The sequence below is a fragment of the Pteronotus mesoamericanus genome, unplaced genomic scaffold, assembly GCF_021234165.1.
Source record: "Pteronotus mesoamericanus isolate MK-2021 breed Mesoamerican mustached bat unplaced genomic scaffold, CSHL_Meso_final contig_169, whole genome shotgun sequence".
Taxonomy (NCBI): domain Eukaryota; kingdom Metazoa; phylum Chordata; class Mammalia; order Chiroptera; family Mormoopidae; genus Pteronotus; species Pteronotus mesoamericanus.
Window position 1 is genome coordinate 6,340,501 of NW_026555068.1, and position 8,789 is coordinate 6,349,289.

Sequence of the window (8,789 nt, forward strand, 5' to 3'; positions counted from 1 at the left end):
CCAAATGTTACTGAGAATGTGGAACAATGGAACTCTCACTCAGAGCTGGTGGGAATGCAAAATGGTGTACCCATTTTGGAAGACATTTTATTGGTTTCTTACAAAAGTCATATATTCTTACCATATGGTCCAGTAACCATGTTCTCTGGTACCCAAAGGAGTTGAAAAACTGCACACAGATGTTTATGGCAGCTTTATTTCACTTACACACACACACACACACACACACACACACACATCTACATGTAATCAAATACATGATTGCTTATTATTTTGAACACGGTTATCTGTTAGATCAGTTACGAATAAGAAAAATAAGTTACCCTGTGTTCTCTTATTCCTTCTTTGATGTTCTTTTGTTAAGTAAATCTGAGTTTCTGACCTGTATCATTTCTCTTCTCTCTAGAGAACTTTTTAAAACATTTCTTGCAAGGCAAGTCTACTGGCAATTAATTCTCTCAGTTTTTCTCTGAGAAAAATATTTAGTTCAACTTCACTTTTGAAAAATAACTTATGAGTGCAGAGTTCTAGACTGGTAGTTTATTTCCCTTGACACTTTAAATATTTCACTCCACTCTCTTGTTTTCATGGTTTCTGAGAAAAAATTCAAATGTAATTCTCACCTTTATTCCTCTTTACATAAAATGTTTTTCCCTTTAGTTTCTATAAAGATGTTTTCTTTATCTTTGATTTTCTGTTGTTGAATTACATTGTTTGTAGGTATGGGTTCTTGAATTTATTTTATTAGTGTGTTGTGAGTTTCCCAGATCTATGGTTTCATGTCTATTAATTTGGGGAAATTCTCAGTCATTAATGTTTCAAGTATTTCTTCTGTTCCCCTCTCAGTCTTCATCTGGTAGTCCTATTTACATGTATGTTTTACCTTTTGTAGTTAGCCCAGATTTCTTACATATTTCTTAGAATTTTCATTTCTCTGCTTCCTTTGCCTATCTGCTTTTGCATGTTTTCTCTTTTATCCATCAGAACCCTTAAGTATATTAGTCATAGTTATCACTAATATGATAAATCCAATATCTCTGCTATATCTAAGTCTGGTCCTGATGTTTGCTCAGTGTCTGAAAATTTTTTTTTTGTCTTATAATATACCTTGTAATTTTCTTGATACCAGACATGATATACTTGGTGAAAGGAACTGCTGTAAATGGGACTTTAGTAATGTGGTAGTAAGTTTTGTGGAAGGGGAAACATACTATAGTCTTTTAGTGAGCCTATGCTTCTGTGTTGTCAACTTCTCAAAGGCTTCTGGGTTCCCTCATCCCCGTGCTAAGAGGAACGGATTGCCCAGAGTGAGCTGGAGCTGGGTATTTCCCATCTCCCATGTTGAAAGGTAAAGTTTGGTATTTCCCTTTCTACAGGTTAGTTTGCCTCTGGTAAAACCTCAATAGGTTAAATTATGTTTATATAATTTCTCTCTAGGGCAGATCTTGTTGAGAAGAATAGAATGGTGTGGCATATTTCAAGTTGATTTATTTACCCTCCCCCTCCAGCAAGCACAAGGAAATTTTCTCTGCTATTCACTGTGGGTACCTGGTGGAACCTTAGAAAATAAAACTCAATGGCTAAGTCCTCTTGGAATTTTTATCTCTCAGTCCCGTTCAAACTGAGCCTTCAGTAATTTGTCTATTACAGTTCAGGTTTTTCTACCCTGGCACAGGTTCCTATGGAGGTTCCCACTCTGATAAATTGTCATTCTCTGTATTCACTGTGTCTCAGATTTGAAGAGCAGCAGTTTGCCCTGTGATCTCATGTTTCTTGCAGAGTTAAGAATAATTGTTGATTTCTTAGATGTGTAGCCTTTTACTTGTTGTTAGAATGGAGTGGTTGACTTCTAAGCTCTTTATACGTCAGACTGGAAACTAGAAGTGCTTAACACTTATGTATTGTAAACTTTAAAAAAAATGTATGGTTTGTTACATGTATTTTGAAAGGTCTATCAATAGATACTGTCTAAAGAGCAAAATAAAAATACCTCTCCTTTAATTTACATTGTAAAATGTAGAAAAGTTAAGGTTTTTCTATCTAGCGTTACAGAAAAACTTATGTACCAGGGTGAGTGTACACAAAATCATGGGAAGAAATTTTTTCAGTCCTCTCCATTTGATTAATTCTGGATATGTAATAGGTTTTTCAGTTTGAAAACTTATGTCTTTAAATTCTAAAGAATTTTCTTGAATTATTTTTTTAAGAAAGGTTGTTTCTTTTCTTTTATTTTTAAAGATTTTATTTATTTATTTATTTATTTATTTTTAGAGAGAGGGGAAGGGAAGGAGAAAGAGAAACATCAATGTGTGATTGCCTCTTGTACGCCCCTTACTGGGGACCTGGCCTACAACCCAGGCATGTGCCCTGACTGGGAATCGAACTGGTGACCCTTTAGTTCGCAGGCTGGCACTCAACCCTCTGAGCCACACCAGTCAGGACTATTTTTTATAATATTGTCAACTTTATGTTATCTCTTCTTCTTTGTCGAATACTTTTTATTTAGATATTGAATATCTCAACCAGTTTATTCTCTTTACTCTTTTCCATGTACAGGGTCTGTGCTTTACTTGAAAAATTTACTCAACTTTGTTTCCCAAAAAGAATACAGAATTTTTTTTTTTTGGTATAGTATTTTTAAGTTCTAAATGTACTTTTTGGGTCTCTGGTTTTAAAGTACTTTATTCTTTGTTATGCGTGCTATGTTTTATTCTTTCTATGTTGATGTTAAAATTGTTTTCTAAGTATTCTTCTCGATGCATTCTCTTTGCTTTATCTAATATGTGATTTTTTTTGTTTCAGTGTCTCCATTTAATGCTAGATACATAACTCAGATATTTAAGCATCTCATACTGAAACATGAGATGCTGAAAATCTTTGATTGGGCCCTTCAGTTAGAGCAATCAGGCTAGTTGCTTTCAGTGGAAAACTGTTTGGGTTCTCTTGTCCTTGTAAGATAGCACAGAGTAGGCTCTTCCAATTTCCTGACTAGAAGATTGTTCTAGTGTTACTGGGGAAACCCCAGTCAGGGGGTTGCCTCTCCTCGGTTCTTGTCTTACTTACAAGAGAAGAATTCAGGCAGGAGACAAACACGTATAGTGGGATGAGATAGCAAGTTTATTCATGAAGTACACTTGAGCATGAAGCTGCAAGCAGCCATCCAGCTAGTCTGAATTCTCCAAACATAGAGGAAATAAAGTTGTTAGTAAGTTTGTTCTATACACTTGGGCACCTGGCCACAAGTGGGCACTCAGTTAATCTGAGTGTGCCAACTATTTGGGTTCAGGGGTTATATACTTTAGTCAGCTTCTAGGTTCCCCCTCTTGCTCCCCTTCCAGACCTTGGGATCAACACACAATTTTGAAGCTTTTCTTTCCCAGCTAGTGGAGATGATACATACAGAATTTTAAGCATTCCCCTCCTCTTCCGCTATCATAGTTTTGACTATCATAGCTTTGTTTGTGACATTTAGAATGCCTGGCAATCTTATCGGACTGGGCTCAGGACTGCTGGACCAACAAGAGAGACATGTCTCCCTTTTGTTTCTAGCCTTATGTTTTAAGGTCTTTATTAGATTGCACTGGGCAGGGGTCCTGCTTTATATCCCCCTGGCCACTCATTTCTAGCTGCTACCTAACACTAGACGCTGAATATAGGATTAATATGCTATGAATAGAGGATTCTTATAGATGCTAAATATAGGGAGTATAGAAAAATTGAACTTTTATACATTAGAAAGTCATATGGAAATATTCTATAATTTTTATTTTAAATTTGTAATTTTTTATTCATTTATCAATGTGACCCTCAAATTTAGTCACTTTTTATTTTGTTAAGCTAATTTAAATATTTATGAGTTTAATGCAAACATGGAAAAAATTAAGTTAGAAATTTTATATTAGTTTATCCCACCTTTAAAAAATGTGCTTATGAATTTTGAAAAAAAATTACGGTACAATGTTAGTGCAACATTAAAAGATGTGTGATAGAAAAAAAAAAAGCAGGAAGTACAGCTCTGGTAAGATAAGGTTTAATTTGCTTTGCTAAAATGTGTAGTTAACTAACTATCCAGAGAGATCTACAGTGAAAAACTTCATTTCATCTAAGCATATTAATATTTGCATAAAATTCTAGGAGTCTCAGTTATTGCTACTAACCAAAATATTAGGAATAAAAGAGGCCCTTAGCCCAACAGAGATTAAAATTTTAATCATTTTCTACCCATGAATTCAACATGTCCTCTTAAAAAAGTTATTACTCTTAGGGGTTGTAATCTGTATCAGTGTCATTACAATGGACATGCCAATTTTTCAACTTTTAAGCTTTTGAAAAGCACAGCTCCTTTAGAAATTTACCTGGCAGTTCCTCAACAGATTAAACATACTTTATTGTTTGACCCAGCAATGCCACTTCTATGTATATACCTAAGAGAAATGTAATTATATGTGCATTCAAAACTTTTACACCGAGGCTCATAGCAGCATCATTCAAATGTCCTACAACTGCTGAACATATAAATAGGTGTCATGCCCATTCAATGAAATATTATTCAACCATAAAATGGAATAATAAAACTATAACATAGGTGGATCTTGAAAACGTGCTGAGTGAAAGTTGCTAGTGATTTTATTTATAGTAAATGTCCATATAGGCACACATATAGAGGCAGAAATTAAAAGAGTAGCTGCCTATTGCTTGCAGTTTTGAGAGTAGGATGGGAAATGGCTGATAGTGTTTATGGTGAAGGAAATGTTCTATACTTTGATTTTGCTGATGGTTGTACAACTTTGCGAAGATAATAAAAACCATTGAAGTGTGCACTTTAATTGGTGAATTCATGGCTCTGCTATTATAGGTACCCAGAAGTCCACTAAATGACCGTAATCAGTTTTTGGTACTGCATACCAGTTGCTGAGGTTGAAGAGTGAAACAGCATGGTGAGTGCCACCAAGATTCAGCTTAGCTTTACTAAGATATACTGGGGACAGGCCAGCTGAGCTTCTGAACACGTCATTTTAATTTCACAGTCATAGCTGGTTAGTTGCCGAGTCCAAGCAGACTCACCCAGTATGAGGATACCAAGCCAAGGATCACAAGGTCTTCCTATTGGTCAACTGAATATCAATAAGTCCCGTAGGAAGTAAATAACTTCTTTTCAAAAGTAGTGTATAAGGCAGCCATGTCTGAGGGCCAAGGAGTCCAAAAGCCCAAGCTGTACCTCCTAGTTCAATTTGCCTCCCTTTTGAGGTGTTTCCCTTCTATAAAGCATCAGTCACAGAGACTTGTAGCTCAAATGGGTGACTAGAGTTATAAGATCACAAAGTAACTTGAAAACCCTATAAGCTATTTTGTCCCTTCTGGGGAAGTAGAACCCAGATTCAGGCAATAAAGTATTACTCTTGATTCTACACCTGTAGCCGTATTTATGCATATTTAAGATAAGATTTATAGAGGAACCCGAGGTCATCTTCCTAGCTCTGGTCAGTACTCCCTTCAGTAAATCTTGTATAGATTTTCTGACTTGGCTATTACTGTCAGCTTAGTTGTTTGGTCTGCCACTTGAAAATTAGAAAATGACTGATTAAACACACTGATTTCTGGGACAATTATCAGTGAAATAAACCACAAATATCTTTTTGGAATATCTTGGTCATGATTGTAAAACTGAAATAAATCTGCTTAAGAGTTTGCACCAACCAAATGGCTATCATTGTTTCCTCAGATGATCACTTAACAGATATGATAACACATCTACCATAATAATAAACAAATATACAAAACTATATAATAATAAACTAAATATACATAATAAACTAAAATACAAATTAAAAAATTCTATTTTCCTAATGCAGGTGCTACCATGGTAATCATTCAAATGAAACATGAGCTGAAAAATTATGAAAAAAGCAGAGAATTTCAGAGACTGTGGGAAAATATAAAATCATCTACATACAATCAGACTAATAGAATGAGAAAAGAGAGAGAATTGGGTAGGGAAAACACTTGAAATGATAATGATTAAGAATTTTCTAAAGTTAGTAAAAGATATAAACTCAACAAAATTCCAAATTTTAAAGATAATTAACATCAAATACACATCTGGGCACAGAGTAAACAGAGATAACCAAAAATAAAGAGAAAAAGGTCTTTAAAACAGTTAAAGATATATTCTGGGGAACAGCATTAAGAATAATGTTAGGAATAATGGAATCCAGAAACCACTTTTCATTAGAAGCAATGGAAAGCAAAAGTCACCGGGACCAAAAATTTTAAGATAATAAATAAATAAAATATAAAATAACTGTCAGTACAGAATTATTTATTAAATAGGAATACACTTTTAAAATTAAGGCAAAATAAAAAGGATTTTTATAAAAACAAAAAGATGAAAAGAATTTACCTGTATAAAATAAAATATATTTTTAAATTTATATTAAATTATTTAAGTAAATAGAATATTAAAATTATATATATTAAAAATGAAAAGATATGGAAGAACTTTAAATGCATATTACTAAGTGAAAGAAGCTTACCTAAAAGGATACTTACTATATGATTCCAACTACATGACATTCTGGAAAAGGAAAAATAATAAAATAAAGTCAGTAAAGAGAAAAATCAGTGGTTGACAGAGGTTCAAAAGGAAGAAAAAAAACATAAATTGGTGGGGCTATTCTGTGTACTACTATAATGTAGATACCTGACGTTATACATTTATACAATCCCATAGAATATACAACACTGAGTTTACTCCAGTGTAAACTATGTATTTTGTTGATAAAAACATGTCAATGGAAGTTCATTGAAGGTCATAAGTGTACCTCACTAATGCCAAATGACGATGTGGGGGACATTGTGTTTGTGTTTGGAGGTGATATGTAGGTAGAAACTGTATTTTTCACCTGATTTTTCCATTAACCTAGAATTGTTCTTTGTGTGGGTGTGTTTGTAAAATATATGACAATAGTAAGTGAAAAAGCCTAAATAAAATTATCTTGTTGCAATGTTCTTACATTGTCCTGATATAATATGTGGAATGCAATAGGTTGAATATGTATAATATAATCTCCTATCACTAAAAAAAAAAAAAAAAAGGTATATTTAAAAATCGAAGAATCAAAAAGAACAGATCTAATGGATTACTAAAGTGGCGTCCAGTAAGAAGATCAAGAACTGAAAAAATACAGATAAGAAAAAATAGGAGACTACTAGCAAGATGAGGGAAGTAAACAATATCTCTGTAACCTACAGCAAATAAAATGTAACTATTGCTTCAGTTACAGCCAGATATTGTCAAATTAGATTTATTTTTAAAAGATTTTATTTATTTTTTAGAGAGAGGGGAAGGGGAGGAGAAAGAGGGATAGAAACATTAAATATGTGGTTGCCTCTCGCACGCCCCCTACTGGGGGCTGGGTTGGCAACCCAGGCGTGTACCCCTATGGGGAACCGAATCAGTTACGCTTTGGTTCACAGGCCGGCACTCAAGCCACTGAGCCACATCAGCCAGAGCTCAAAACTAGATGTAAAAAAAACCCCAGACTACATACTATTTACAAGCACACATATACACACACATTTTAAATAAAAGGACACTTTTAAAGTACACAGATTAAAAAAATACATCCCATGAAAAGCAAATATGGCTATGGAATTGTGAGGCAAAACAGACAATAACAGAGTATTACAATAGGTAAAGAGTGATATTCATAATGATAAACGTTAACTCACCAAGAAGACAAACCATCCCTAAATGTGAAACAGAACCACTTTGGGTTCTATTTCCCACCGCTGAAAAAAACACGTGACTCCCAATGCCAACGTCTTATCAAAAGGAAAGGAACTATTCAAATTTATACAGGATTAAAATAACAGCAGAATTTTTCTGTTAAATATCACTCCATTAAAAACAAAAGAAACACCCACAAACACACAGTCTTGGTTCCCCTTGCCAACCCAGGCCATTCAGAAGCACCGTCTCTCAGTAAGAGAAATAGAAGTCTGTAGCTTAGGTAGGCAGACTCCCGCTCAGCTTCTCCCAGTCATCCATGATCAGCTAGGCTCCTGCTCTTAATCCAAAACCGTATGGCCCCTCCCCATGGTGGGTCAGTGGGCGTCCTTCTGCATCCTTTCAAACCACGTGGCCAAGACCCTGCATTGCTTCTACATCCTGCTTTTCTGCTCCTTTTTAAGCTGCATGGCAGAGACCCCTGTATGGCTAAGAGAGCGTGATTGCCCCATTGTTCAGTTTAAAGCCTGGCGCAGATCTTCCTCTGCAACCCCATTTTTGACTCCTCCCACAAAGAGTTACAGCCGCCAGTGCTCTGCTTTCCTCTGCTTTCTGGGATGCCATCCTTAGTCTGAGCAAGCTTAGCTTCCTAATGTAGGAGAACTGCCTTCCTGGTCTCCGCCTTTGCAAACTTTGCAGCTTTGTCCAAGACATCTAACCAGTCAGAAGAAATGTACAAACTCTATCACAAATTAGCCTTCCTCTAACAGAAGGAAAAGAATATCTGAATATATTTTTTAGAAAATTAGATTCATGAGTAAAAAATATCCAACTCTCCCACAAAGAAAACTCTAAGTGCAAATTGTTCCATTTCTATATTCTCAGACACAGTAAAGGAAGAAAGAAGTACTCATTAAATCACAGTAACTCTTTCAAAGAAGAAAGGCAGAGATAACTTTCCCAGTTTCTTTTATGACGCCATGATGTCTTTGATACAAAAATTGACAATTATGATTAAAAATTACAAATATTTCTTATGAATATGGATGCAAAAACCCTA